This window comes from Molothrus aeneus, chromosome Z (genome assembly GCF_037042795.1).
Source record: "Molothrus aeneus isolate 106 chromosome Z, BPBGC_Maene_1.0, whole genome shotgun sequence".
Lineage (NCBI taxonomy): Eukaryota > Metazoa > Chordata > Aves > Passeriformes > Icteridae > Molothrus > Molothrus aeneus.
Genome location: NC_089680.1, coordinates 7,638,198 through 7,652,838, shown reverse-complemented (window position 1 = coordinate 7,652,838; position 14,641 = coordinate 7,638,198). Strand labels below are relative to the sequence as shown.

At 40.4% G+C, this 14,641-nt stretch overlaps 1 protein-coding gene across 1 annotated transcript in view; it reads right to left on the bottom strand.

Annotated features, from left to right (window-relative positions):
* Window positions 1–14,641, bottom strand: part of DNAI1 (dynein axonemal intermediate chain 1) — a 139,660-nt gene that overhangs the window by 90,582 nt on the left and 34,437 nt on the right. The window lies entirely within an intron of this gene.

The following is a 14,641-nucleotide window of genomic DNA, read 5'->3' as shown; positions in this document are numbered from 1 at the left end:
CCAATTAGAAAATAGCTCTGCTGGGAGAAGTGCGATACAAGTTACCCAACACATAAGTATTTCTAGCTTAACCATTCCTGTAAAGTATGCTTGCTCTAGAGGAGGGCTGGAGCTTCTCGTTGCTTTCCTTATATCGTGTAACAGCTAGATGCCATAGCTAGAGCAGAAAGGGCTTCATATTAACAGTAGAAAGCTGACCCCTGGTGTTGGGAACAGGGATACTGATAGAAGACAGCAAGGAAGGGAGGCTGCTGTGCTCCTGAGCGCTGCCTCACAGTCTGTGTAGCTCTCCAATAAGATTCATTCACTAGCATTCCTTCAGATGAATGAATAAAACCGGCTGATGAATGAAAGCAACAGGCTACAGTGCTTGGCAGGAGTGTTGCTGTTTTCATTTCTACGCTTTCATATCTGTTCCTCCTCCACAAAGCATCTAATCAACCAATGCTGTACAGCAGAAAATTAATGGTTTCCTTTAGGGAGCTGCCTCACAATGCCAGAGAGTACAATGGAATTGTTTGTAAATATTTGGTTAGAAAAAGCAAGTAAAAATGGTATGAACACATGCAAGAATTAACACTGTGTGACTATCCAGTGGGATATTTATAGTACAGAGGTGATGCCAGCAACCATTAACACAGGTAGTACTACACCAAACACCTCATGAGTGACTCTGCTCATACAATATCAGGATTCAGACAGATCCAATTTGTAGACAGCTGATTGACAGCAGCTACCACAGTTTTCAAAGGATACACTGGGTGTATCCTTTCTTCTACTCCATCTCTGCACAGCACACAAAAGGGAGAGTGCTGAAGCATCTTCAGAGTCTTTATGTAAACCCTCAGCCCTAATTTTTCCAGTGAAAACAGGGGATAGTTCTCAAGGTCAGAAAGAATCCTCCTTTCTTGATACTCAGTGTCCTTTGAAAATTTCCCAAGGGGTAGCAAAATACTCGATGGGTCATTATCCCACGCATGCTCCTCTGTGGTTATTTTAATGCAACAGAACCCTATTTTGAAGAGGTGTTCCCTTCCAGGACTCTCCCTCCTAATAGAGAGGCATCAGTAGGGCTGTGATGAGCTTCAAGATGCTGTACATGCACATCCACACAAGGAATTAAAATAACTCTGCAGAAGAGCCACGGGGAAGGAGGTTGTTCTCTAGGAAAATGCATCCTTACTTGCCTTCCTGGCTGGAGTGGGAAATCCCTCATCCAATTCCCAGTCCAATGTCTGTCCCCGTACTTCTGAATTTCAGCTTTGGAGCTGTAACAAGCCCACAGGCAAGGTGTGCCAGGTGCACTTGTGCAGGTTTTTGCTCCAGCAAGTGAGTCTCAGAATGCTGAGACAAGCTGATTAAGAGGAGATGAGGCCCTATCCTCTTAAGCTTTAAGACACCGATTTTAAAAGTGTCACACATTTATCAGAAGCCATTAAGCAGAATTAAGCCTCTCCAGATATAATTAGAGGCCCATATCAGCCTGATCTTATATAATTCTTAAAATTCACACTTACTGTATGAAACCAACACTGCAATAGCCAAAGGCTAAAATCAAACCAACATGCTAATAAAAAGTTATTTTCAACAAACAAGGAGAAATTTTATCTTGTAATGCAGAAGACAGACACCATCAAACACCTTCCAAATGAACAGAAATTAGATATAATTTCATAGCCAGACATTCTAGTAAACCTAGGCATGAAATCAGAATACAATCCGGCAGTATTTTATAAACATTGTCTAAATACCACTCCTACTCCAACACAGAAAATACCAGTAAGAAGTGGTATTACCCTCATCATCCCCTCTGGCAGAAAGCTTTCACTGCCCAGTTGTCTCAGACATGTGGTTTTCAGAATTCCTGACCTGCAGCTGTTTGCTGAAACTTCTTTCCACTGCCAAACTTTTTTCCACTTCATCTGGAAGCCACATTCTGCCTTTTGTCTTAATCTTGCAGTTATGTAAATATGTGTGCTAAGTCAAACTGCATGATTAATCATGCAAATACCACCCAGTGCATCTTGGAGAAAAGCTGATGATTCAAGAAATTATAGAATTTAAATTGGGAAAACAATAGCTTGTTAAAATATGAATCAGCTGCTGCTCAACATAGAACAAGGTCCCAACTGACTGTCATTAGTAAATTAATTGAGATTTCATTTTAGTGGCACCCACCTTGGAAGTCCAGTTGAATGAATTTATACACTGCACCACAACTCAAGAAATAGAATTACAGTCTTAATATTCAGGCTGAGACTTCATGCTGTCAGCTGTAACACCATATGCAAGAAATGATAAGAATTTGTTTCGAAGAAGAAAAGGAAATTGCAATTTTCAGAGCATGCTGTGAAGCCTGGAAGGATTAGAGGCTGTCAGAGATCCTGCAGTACAAGGGGTGTTTAGGAAGAAGCTAAACTCTGATGCCTTTAAAATATGGAAGATCTCACTGGAGCTGGGGGTTTCAGTGGAAATCTTGAAAACTCTTCTGCAAATCTGAAATGTATTTCAAACTTGCCTTTGCAAAACTTAATTAACTTTTCTCAGTGGGAATACAAATTTGGAAAATTACATTAAAAGCCATAAATAATTCAGCCACAAGAGCAATTTAATCTCATTACAGACAAACTGAGGTGCTTTAAAAGAAGCAAATGAAAAGCAAGGAGCAACAAAATAGCAAAGGTAGACCAGACCCATGACTTATAGGGGATTTCCTTTTGTACTCTAGGGATCAAAGAGGAGCTGTGAGCTGGTCTCTCAAGATACATGAAATACAAAAGTTGCAAGTTCCCAGTCCACTGGGATTTGCAAAGACCCAAGCCCACTGGGATTTTACTAAGGTCCAAGAACCCCATTTTTTTGAGAATCACTGCCTCTACCTTCATGAAGCAACACTGCTTAGAGGGTCACGCGAGGAGAGACACAAAAGTTGCAACAGGGCTGCCAATTTCCTGAAATCCAGCATGCTGCAATAGCAGGAAGTTTTCTTTTGAAGTCTCAGCTTTATTATTTAAACAAAGTTCTGCTTCTGCTTTGTTTCAGACCAAAGCACTGCTAGCCCTCATGGCAATAAAGGAAGGCTTTAAAACAAACAGATTCCACCCTGAAGTTATAGAGGGCAAATAAAAAGAAATAAAGTCTTTCAATTAATCACTAATCTCATAATGCCATGTCATCTCTGAATGATCAGACCTGGCAATATCATGCCACACTCAGGGAAAAATTTCCTAGCTACCAAACAAAATTTACCTACTCCCTGAGAGACAAACTCCCAATGCTTTTCAGTATTACCTTTTCCACTTGTAGTTCTTCCTGTTTTCTCACTTTCATATATTAAATAACTCTGCTGAAGACATCATAAATCCTTATGTCATTTGCAAAACAATCTTAAATATATTATTTTTATCATAGACAAGAAGATAAGCATTCCATCACTCCCCATGTCTTTAATTTCTGTCCCAGTGACTGTTTTAAGGGCATCTATGAAAAGAAACAACTAGTAGTTAATTACTTGTAAAGTTACTACATAAAAATATAGAGATATTTTGCCTATAGTGGTTTGTAACAAAAGCTATTTACATACACAGTCTTGCTTTTAAGGGTAGCTAATGTGTCCCGTTTAGCAAGGGGCAGATCAAGGCATATAGAGAAGATGCACAGGGGATATTTTGCATGCTTTATTATATGCGTTCTTATTGATTATTTTCTGCACTATAGCATGACACTGGAGTGTTACTGGCAAAAGTCTTGCTGAAGTCGAGGTAGACAATATTCACTACTCTTCCCTCATCTATTCAGGTAGCTATTTCATCACAGAAGGCAGTCAGCTTGATCAAGCATTATTTATCCTTTGTGAATCCATGCTGACCACTCGTGACCACCTTCTTGTCACCCATGTGGTAAGAGATGGCCTCCAGAATGAGGAGCTCCACCATCTTTCCAAGGATTGAGGTGAGACTGACTGGCTGGTAGTTCCCTGGGTCCTCCTTCTTGCCCCTCCTGAAAACTGAGGTGACATTCCAATCCCCAGGCACCTTTCATGATTGCCATGACCTGCCAAAGATGAGGATGAGCAGCCTCACCACGGTGTCCCTCAGTTCCCTCAGTGCTGATGCATTCCATCAGGGCCCAGGGACTTGTGCATGTCAAGGTCACCTAAGTGTTCTCTAACATGATCAAAGGAAAGTCTTGCTTCCAGCATTCCTTTACACTGATTTTTTGGGTCAGAAATCCCTGAGGGTTCTTCTAGCCAATGAAGACCAATGTGAGAAGGTGTTCAGTAACTTTGCCTTGCCTGAATTCTCTCTTACCAACTTCCCCCTCAATTAAATAACAGGCTCACATTATCCTTTGTTTTCCTTTTGTTATTGATGTATTTGAAGAAGACCTTCTTGTTCTTGACATCCTTGGCTAAAATTAATTCCAGATTGGCTTTGACCCTCCTTGTCTCATTTTTACTTGTTCTGTTAACATTTCTATATTCAGTCCAAGTGGCCCATCCCCACTTCCATCTCCTGTGTGTTTCCTTCTTATGCCTGATTAATGGAGCTCTTTAATGATCCACACAGGGCCTCTCATCTGCTTTGCCTGATTTCTTGCTCATCGGGACGCAATGTTCTTAAGCCTGAGAAGAAGTGATCTTTGAATATTAACCAACTCTCTCAGACTCATCTTCCCTGCAGGACCTGTTTCCATGTAATTCTTCCAAGAAGACTCCTGAAATCCCCATCCTACTCCCAGGGAACCACTTGCCAAATTGCAGCCACCACACAGGGATTCACCACTGAAGTACATCCTTAGCTTGAAAGACTCTGAATGCAACTGAACAATGCAGATCACCCAGTCATATCTAAGCCTGCAACAATAACCTTTTAAAAAATCATAACAGAATTCTGTACAAATTATTTATATGATCGAGTTTTTCAACAGCAATGCTTCACTACAGAGGCTGCACTCCTGTAGTCATGACAGATTAACAGTAGTTCTATCTTCTTAGCAAGGATTTAAAAACTTTTGAGCTTCAATAACTGATTAATCACAGGAAAGTATGCATTCACTGATAAATAAACCTTACAGAGCCAACGGCATTTCTTATCTGTGTGGCTGATTTCACAAGCATGGTTGCATCTGACAAACAGAGAAAATGGAGAAACCTCTCAAGGTCACTGGATCCAGAGCCTTTTCTTGGGAGGCAACCAGAACAAATCCGTAGTGTACCAAACTCTCCCTTAAACTAATGCATCTGCCTACACAAGCCCTAAATAGATCTTATGCCTCCTGGCATTCATCAGCCCTGATTCACTTACGGAGCACTATGGAGGCCAAACTAATCAATTAATTTTGTTTTCCCTTACATGGACTTTCTGAAATTCTTCTGAAAAAAGTCACATACAAATCTGAACTATTGTAAGGTAAAAAAAGTAAATTTAATTATTATTTTTTGTGAATCTACCCAAGTTACCAAACCTCATCCTCAAAGTTCTAATGAAAAGAGTAAAATGAAGGCTGAACCTTTGGTCTTACTACTGTTATCTCTCAGATACAAGTCAAAGCACTCAGATTAAGAAATCTACTTTGTACCTCTCTCAAGGTTTCAACTATGAAATATAGAGCAAACAGAAGGAAACCAAGCCCTTTAAAATACAAAGTGAAATGGAAAAATAGTTAAATATGTGGCAGGAGTAAATACATTACAGTTAAGTAACACTGGCTTGTGTTTTATCCAGATTTTGCTTTGCTATTTATTGACCTAAGCATTGGACTATCAGGAAAACAGGTCATGTGTCAGGGTTCCATGCAGGTAAGAGATAGGGAGCTGATACCCAAGCACAATAACACAGCCAGCAGTAGAGGGGCTCTGTGGGAAGTCAGGATTCATCCCACTGTCCTTGAGAAGATATGATGGTGAAGATGGTCAGGACCACTAGAGCATCAGGGCCTGGCAAATTTTTTGCTACTTAGACTAGAGTGTGAGAAATAGAATTGATTCAAGAACTTTTGCTACAGAAAAGTCAAGCCGTGGTGAAAATGTAACCTTTGTATTTGGAGGAAATGCAAAATAAAAGCATATCGTTTTATGTGATAGAACACAGGCATAACAACACCTGTGTGTGGGGAAACTAATACTTAAAATAAAGAAAACACTGATCCTTTTAAGAAAGAGTGTTTAGAACTGTTTTGCCTGTCCTCAATAACTGTAGATTGTCTTCTCCTAGTGAGTCAAGAGTTGTCTCAATATGGATGGTTAGAAAATCTTTTGGCAGATTTTCATCACAAGACCATCCCCTTGACATTGACGACAAAGAGAGCAAACCTGTCTATCTTTGAATTCTGCTGTCCAAATGCTAAGAAAAGAATTCCCACAATAGCTTAAGTGGAGTCATTTCCAGAGACAAAGCTAAGAAAGGAAAGGGGTCAGACTAGTTTTATTGAACAGATAAGGACTCTACAGTACAAAAATTAGTGTATTTTTATCGTGTGGATAAAAATGCACTTATCAAACTAACTAGTCTACACAGAGAGGTAGGTGGGTGGAATTTAATGGCCTGCAATGCACTGGAGACACAACAGGATGTCTCAGCAGCTCCTTTGATCCCCAGGCTCTAGAAAATTTGTTAATATATTTTTTCCCAAACATGCCAATGGAGCTCTTTACCATCTCTAGCATAACAAAATGCTACACCAAAACTTAATATTGTGAGTTGATTGAAAATTACATGTATTAAAAGGTTAAGGCTCAGAAAAACCAGGCAAAGCTCACAGAAGTTATATTACAAATCAGTAATTAAGTCTCCAAATTAAATTCATCTTTCATATGATACACTTGATGTATTATGGTTATTAGGTTATATTTATTAACAGAGTTGATAGTTTAATAGGTCCTTTCTCTCCCTAAATATGTGGTAAACGATATTCAGTATTTGGAAAACAGATTCTAAAGTGTTATTTTCAGTGCAATTATGTTTAATTGACCACAATTGGCTATCTCAATAAACCGGATGTATGATGGCTTAAATTCCTAACACTGATTCCACTAGGGAGATTTTTCAAAGACTGTCAGACCACGGGGGAGGATATAGATGTTTTGCAAATGAACTTTGAAGTTTCAAATGGCAGACAGTACAGAAAGAAGCCCATAAAAGGTTAGAAGAGTGAATAAATCAGACTCCTGAAAAATACAAGATATCAGGGACACAAGATTTCACTACTTTAAATCTTTAAATGAAGAAATCGTATCTTCAACAGACCAAAACTTCAGAGAACAAATATCAAATCTTTAAAATTTCCACATTTTACATTTTCCAGAAGATGGTAATTTACCACATGCCAAAATTAATTGTTCTCAATTGCTCATCTGCTATTAAGAGCCACACATTGTCTGGCCTGATTCATGCAGCTCCAGCTTTTCTTTGATCTTGTTACATCATTTGTCTGCCAGATTAAAGATCCCTTTGTTACATGATCTCCTTTCCCAATACAGGGAGTTAACAGACCACAATCCAATGACTTAATAAGCTTTTCTTTGACAAGCTGAACAAACCCAATTCCTTAAATTTGTTTCCCAGGTCAGTTGCCCTGCTCTTGGATCATTCTTTCTTTTTTGAACCCTTCCCAATTTGTCACCCTTCTCCTTGGCATGTCACCAGTGATGAGCATGCCTTTCCAGGGTAGTCATTTCAGCATTAAATTAAATTAAAATTTCTCTCAGCTCCTCAATTCCTTTGCAACTCTTCCTCTCCATAGATCCAAGGAACTCTGATGAAGTTCAGCATGGACTTTCTACAGAAAAGTTTTTAAAAATGATTGCTCCTGAAAATACAGCTTCTCTCTGTATGTGTACACAGCTTGAATTTTTTTGAACACCATAACACAGAGTGATGCCTTGTATTCTGCTAAAATGGGATGTATATTGCTCCTTGAATGCTTGTTCCATTTCTTGACACCTCACAGATATTAGTCTCATCAAAACTTTTTGTCAGCAGTGATTTCATGGATAAAATAATAGATTAGCATTAGACCTAGTTACTAATGGCTTTTGATATGCTTGCCTAAGAGGCACCTGATTGCTACATTTTATTTCCTATTTCATTCCCCAGCAGCCTCTTCTAATTAATACAATGTATTAATGGAAAATTCCTTTCAGCTTTTAAAAATCACATAGTACAAACAGCACTCTTAAATTAGTACATAGCAAGCCCAAGTCCTCCAGGGTGTTCCTGTTTGATTGTGGGTATACTCAGTGCCCATACAAATGTTCTACAGCAATTCACAAATAAAACTTACAAATTCCCTCTTAATTCTTCTCTCTCCTTATTCTACTGATGCTTTTTTTCTGTATTGTAATATACCCCTACAGTAGCAACTTAAATATAGTCAGTTAAAATCACTGGTGACTATACAATCACTATGTTTTATTTCTGTGATTGTATTCTTTTTTTCCTCAACGTAATTTCACTGCTGATATTTTGATACCACTAACTCTTGTACCAACTACCATTAATAAATGGCATCACAAGCATTTGAAAAAGGGGACAGTCTTTCAATTTACAGTACAAATACAAAAATATCAATTAAAAATACATTCATAACTAAAAGGAAACTCAGACTCTATGGTGGTACAATGCAGTTCTCAATCCTGTAACCAAAACAGAGAGTGAGCCTCATGGATCTTTTACCTCTGAAGATGCATTTATCAACTTGCATGCTGGGAACATGACTGAATGAAAAAAATTCCAGTTTTTCCAAAGGCTGGAATCTGTTACAGCATACAAATGTATGCCAAAGAGCAAAGAGAATCCAGACTGCAACACGAACGTCTCTTTGAGTGAGATGTGTGGGCCACATGAATCTCTATCAGCCTCTTGTAGCATTTGACTCAGAAAACTTCAATAGCTTCACTGTGGGGTCTAAAATTCTGACAGTCAGTGCTGTACCTGGTCCAGCACACAGGCCATAATGTGACTGGGGACATGCCTGCTCCTCCTCTCCAGAGCACTCCCCTCACATGAATTGCATGTATACACAGCCTCATACTAGGCAAAGAACTTCATCACAGCAATATAAAATGGTTTTTCTCTGTCTGGCAAGGTCTTAAATCTCTATTCCCAATATAAAAACAAACTATGTAGCTTAGAGAAAGATTAGTAGGGATTTCTGCTCCCAGGAGTCTTCTCTGCCTGTTCTGGGAACATAATTTAAATACATAAACATATTGGAAGAGACTTTCTGAGAGCTGCTTCAAAGATGTGAATTTTTTAGGCAGTATTCAATCCACTTGGTGCTTTTAGTTGAAGCTCTTTGGTCATTCATCAGAAAATACCAAATTTAACTGCAGCTTGTTATGTAAATCCATTCCAGATTCTGCTCCACATTTTGCATCACAACCTTTAAATCTACCACTGCAGAGAAGAAAACACAAGCAAACATCTGGCACATTTTGTAACACTGAGCCTTCTTAAGCCCACAGCCTACACTGTTAAATCAAAGTTTTCAGGCTTTCTAATGTTCTGCTTCTCAAACATACATTTCTGTCCTTGTCACAAGGCTTGCCTGTCATCTACAGGGGTATGCTGTCAATGATGACAGGAATTATAGGGCATGCAACCATCATTAGGTGGACTAAGTTTAGACCTCAAACCATGTTTTAAATAAAGTATTATCTTACATGGAGATAGACTAATAACTTTCTAAAATTATTTTCAGTTCTATTTTTTCATGATTTTCTAATGTATCAAAGAGCTGGACTCCCTAAATATCCTTTTTGGACAAAATGTCCAGTCTGCAGATAGATAATTACATCATGCAGTAGGTAAACACTGGGTGATGCATAGAACACAAAGGGTTATGGTAAATGGGATAACCTCAGGCTGACAGCTGGTCTGTGGTGGGGTTCTTCATCTTGGGCCCAGTGCTCTTCAGTATCTGCACAAACAACTTATACTTAGGTCTCAAAGGACTGTTAAGCAAGTTTGTCCATGATACTAAATTGGAAGGAGCTGATGTTTCCCTCAAAGGCAGAGAGGCTGTGCTGAGAGACCTTGACATATTAGAGAAATGTGCAATCAGCAACTGGATGAAGTTTAACAGAGACAAGTGATGGATTCTGTTTCTGGTATGGGGCAACCCTGGTTGTACAGACAGACAGGGGAATGAGAGGTGGAAAGCAGTGCCAGGGAAAGGGACCCTGGGGATCCTGGTTGATGAGAAGCTGAACATGAGTCAGCAGTGCCCTGGCAGCCAGAAGGGACATCCCTGTCCTGGGGACATCGGGCCAGCTGGGCAAGGGAGCAAATTGTCCTGCTCTGCTCCGGGTGCGGTTTTGGGTGCCACAATAAAAGAAGGATATAAAGCTACCAGAGAGCATCCAAAGGAGGGCAACAAGGATGATGAAGGGCTTTGAGAGGAAGCCAAGTGAGGAGGGGCTGAGGTCACCTGGTCTGTCCAGCCTGGAGGAGACTGAGGGCAGACCTCATTGTAGTTACAACTTCCTCATGGTGGGAGAGGAGGGACAGGCGCTGATCTCTGCTCTGTGACCAGTGACAGGACCTGAGGGAATGGCCTGAAGTTGTGCCAGGGAGGTTTAAGGTGGATATCAGCAAAAGGTTCTTCCACTAGAGAGAGGCTGGGCACTGGAATAGGTCACAGCACCAAGCCTGACAGAGTTCAAGAAGCATTTGGAAACACTCACAAGCACATAGTAGTGTTCTTGGGGATCATCCTGTGTAGAGACATGAGTTGGGCTTCCATGATCTTTGTGGGTCCCTTCCGTTTCAGGACATTTTATGATTCTATGGTTCTCAATTTTTATTTCCATAATTTGACTGAGATCTCATTGAAAACTTGAAGGATTTATCTATATTTCAGGAACAGCTAACAAGTAGTTAACATTAATTAATGATCACAGACCTTATTTGTATGCAGTGGGCTTCTTTCAGTGTAGGACTCCAATCCTGCTGAATTATCTCACCTATTATCTGGATCCCTAGACCTAAGGAGAGGCTAAATGTCTTGTCAAAACTACCATCCCTCTTGTCAGGATGACTGACAGGATAACTTTACTAGCAAAAGTATGAATGCAATCATTCAGCATCCAGTTAAGTATATAATAAGATTTGATTTTAACTTATATGGCATTGAATCAGCAGAGCATACACTAACTGGATTAAAAAATATCTCACTGCCAGAGCCTAAATCTTGGCTGTTTAAAGCATTAGCATGTGCCACCCTTTGGGAAAAGACTCTCAGAGATCAAGGAGTGAATAAGAGCTGGGAGACATTTAGATACATTTTTCTTAGGGTGCAAGAGCTCTCAATCCTGATACTCAAGAATTTGGGTAAGGGAGCCAAGGCTTAGCCATCATCATCACAATAATCTCTTCAGCCCTTGTCTCCTCAATGTTTAGCACTTTCCATCCCATTTTACACTGCCTGATGATCAACTCTGGAGGCCAAGGAAGACATGGACCTGTTGGAGTGAGTTCAGAGGAGATCACAGGCATGATCAGAGGGCTGGAGCACCCCCACTATGAAGACAGGCTGAGAGAGTTGGGGTTGCTCAACCTGGAGAAAAGAAGGCTCTGGGAAAATCTCACTGTGGCCCTCCAGTACTTAAAGCAGGCTTATAAAAGAGATGGAGATACCTTTTTACATAGGCAGATAGTGACAGAACAAGGGATAACCTCCTTAAACTGAGAGTTTAGATTTGATATTGGGAATAAATTCTTTACTATGAAGAAGGTGAGACAGGGACAAGCTGGAACAGGTTGTCCAGGGAAGCTGTGGATGTCCCATCCCTGGAAGTGTTCAAGGACTGGTTTGAAATCCTAAGCAACATGATCTAGTGAGTGGGATTCCTGCCAGTGGCAGGGGGATTTGAATTGAACAATCTTTAATGTTCCTTCCAATCCAAACCACACTATGATTCTATGACGCCTTACTTGTGTCCCTCAAATTTGTATTTGGCTGAAAGATATTTTGCTAGAAAACAAAGTATTTGGCCTAGAATAAATCTCTGGGGCTTGAAACAGGCTGTGTACAAACCTAAGTGGTGTAACATGATGCTCATCTTTGTTTTTATTCAATCTTTTGAGTGAGTAGTGGATTGGGAATTCACTACTAATTTTTTTTTCCACTATTTGTTTTCTAGATAGAGGGAAATGAGGCATCGTGAAGAAAAAGAGGAGGCAAATAGCATATCTCTATGCATATCTCCTCTCAGTCCCTGCAGAATGACTTTTCCCTCTGTGAGTGCACCAGTTTTACTTTTCATTTTCTTGATTCTAATCTCTAATTAAAGTGCCTGATTCTGAAAATGGCTATAAAGTAGAGAGGCAAACAGGAAGAGGCAGTACCTTGCTGTAAAAGCCTCTTGATTCATTTTCTCCTCTCGCTATTTCTTCTGAAGCATCCTAAGCATGTCCTATTTGGGAATACCCTTATTGCAGTGACCAACCATCCATCAGCCTCACTCAGTGCAAGGCAGTAAATAAAATAATATCCATGGTCATTGGGCAGTTCATTTGAGAAAAGGAAAAATACAAGATTGCCCAGTAAGTATGCCCTATCTCCCTGTATTTACCTGTCTCTATGTTTTAGGAGAGTGCAACCAGAGCTGCTCCATCTTCTGTGTTCCACGATTACTCTTCAGCTTTGGGGAGCCTCAGGACATCTACTAAGAGACAGCTCACCTCCATGAAAGCTCTGGTCTGGATTTGACACCAATTTAGTTTGATCACAAAGCTGCAGCAACTCTTACTTTGGATGCAGTCACATCAGTGCAGGGACCCTGTGCCAGCACTGCTTATGCTGGTTTTACACTAGAAAGTTAGAACAGTATATATATCTTTATGTGCTTTTCTTCTGCCTACATAAAGCCCTACTTCAGACTGTGAAGAACTGAGTAGACATCTTTGCCAAATACCTCAGGTTGCCAGTGCTTTGTGTTTGAGTCTGTACTCTTCAAACATCCTTGAGTGGAAAGTTACATCCCTTAAATCCAAAGAAACTGTGGGATAAAATACATTGGCCATGGAGAAAATGTTTTTCCCTACTCAGCTCATGTGCTGACAGTTGGAGCTGCACATAAAAAGCCACCTCTGAAGCCTGTCAGAGGCACAATTGCTTTTGGAACATGAACTGAGGTGATGGCAAAGACCTGAGCTTGTATTCATAGTGTTCCCATCAGAAAGGCAGAACACAAGCCCAACACCCACTAGAGGCTCTGAACCCTGCACTGCAAGCTGACAGTGTACCCAGAAACCCAGCAATCTCATTTATGCAAAAATAAAAACAGAAAGACAGCTCCTCCTCACGGGAATGAAAATTAGTTCCAGCCAGGCAGCATAAACCCTGAATTGCAAATTACGATGACAATATTTCCTTGTTCAGAAGAGCCTGTCTCATGCCAAAGAAACACCGTTAGCATCAGAAACCCCATCCAAATAAATCACTGGAGAAGACTGCAGAAATAGGGTACAAAAGCAAGGGAGAGGCTAGGGCCCTCTCTGTAAAGAAAGCACCCACCACTCTGGAGTACTTTTTGAAACTAAAGATCCCATAGTAAACAAAGGATCTTTAGTTTCAAAAACTACATTTTAGGCAGCAGGACAAATGTGTTACTTGTATTTTGGCAGCGCTCCCAAATGCCTGCTGCTCAGAAGACTGTTGATGTAATTATGGCCACAGCAGACCCAAAGATATCCCAGTCGTTGTGTGACTATAGGATCATTTCCTCTGGGCGGGATTTATCTCACCTCACTTTAGTCGTTTAAGAGACAATAAAGTGGTGAGATGAATCCAGCTAGGTGCTCTGCCTCAGCTCACTCGTGAGGAGGGATCACTCCTTCCAGAGAGCCACTTAGCTCCTCCCTTGAGCATCAGGATAGATGGCCTCTGGATGTGCTGACCTCTCCATGCTGACTAAAGGGGGAGTCGAGAGCAGAAACTCAGCTGTTAGTTGCCTTCAGCAGGTAGAGACAAGCTATGCCCTCTGTCCTCTATAAAAATGGGGTAAGAAGATTTCGGGCTCTCTTGTCACCTACATGGCAAACCACTGAGTTAGAGTCTCCCTCCCTTCGCATCTCTGTATTGCCTTTGGCACAGTGGGCCCTGGTAGAACCAACTAACACTTTTGCACAACCCAGAAAGCATACTGTTAAGCCTAGTGTACAAAGTGTATGAAATTAAACCAATTAAATGAACAGGTTATGGAAGAGGTTAAACAGGGAGATGACCTTCTTTGAGCTTGTATCCCTCCTCTGCCACCTGGCTGGAAGGGCAGTGGGAAGGCATTGCTAAATTCCTGCACTCTCTCAGCACAGAGATTTAAGAACAATAAGATTTTGCTGTGCTGTACAAGGTAAGGACATCCTGAGCACTCCACACCATGCTTTTTTTTCCAAAAGCTGATTTTAATCTGCTTTTCAGAATAGCTGCTGCCTGCTGAATTAAAAAGAGCGTCAGGCCAATTTAAGCATTTTGGCAAACTAACAAGAACATTTCCAGACTCAGATGGAGTGAAAGTCAAAAGAAAAATGTAAATTTAAAACGAAAATGAAATTTTTCAATATTGCAAGCAGAGCACAGTCCTTACCAGTATAAATGAAGACAACCCACCTGGTTCCATTGTCAGAGCACAGAAAAA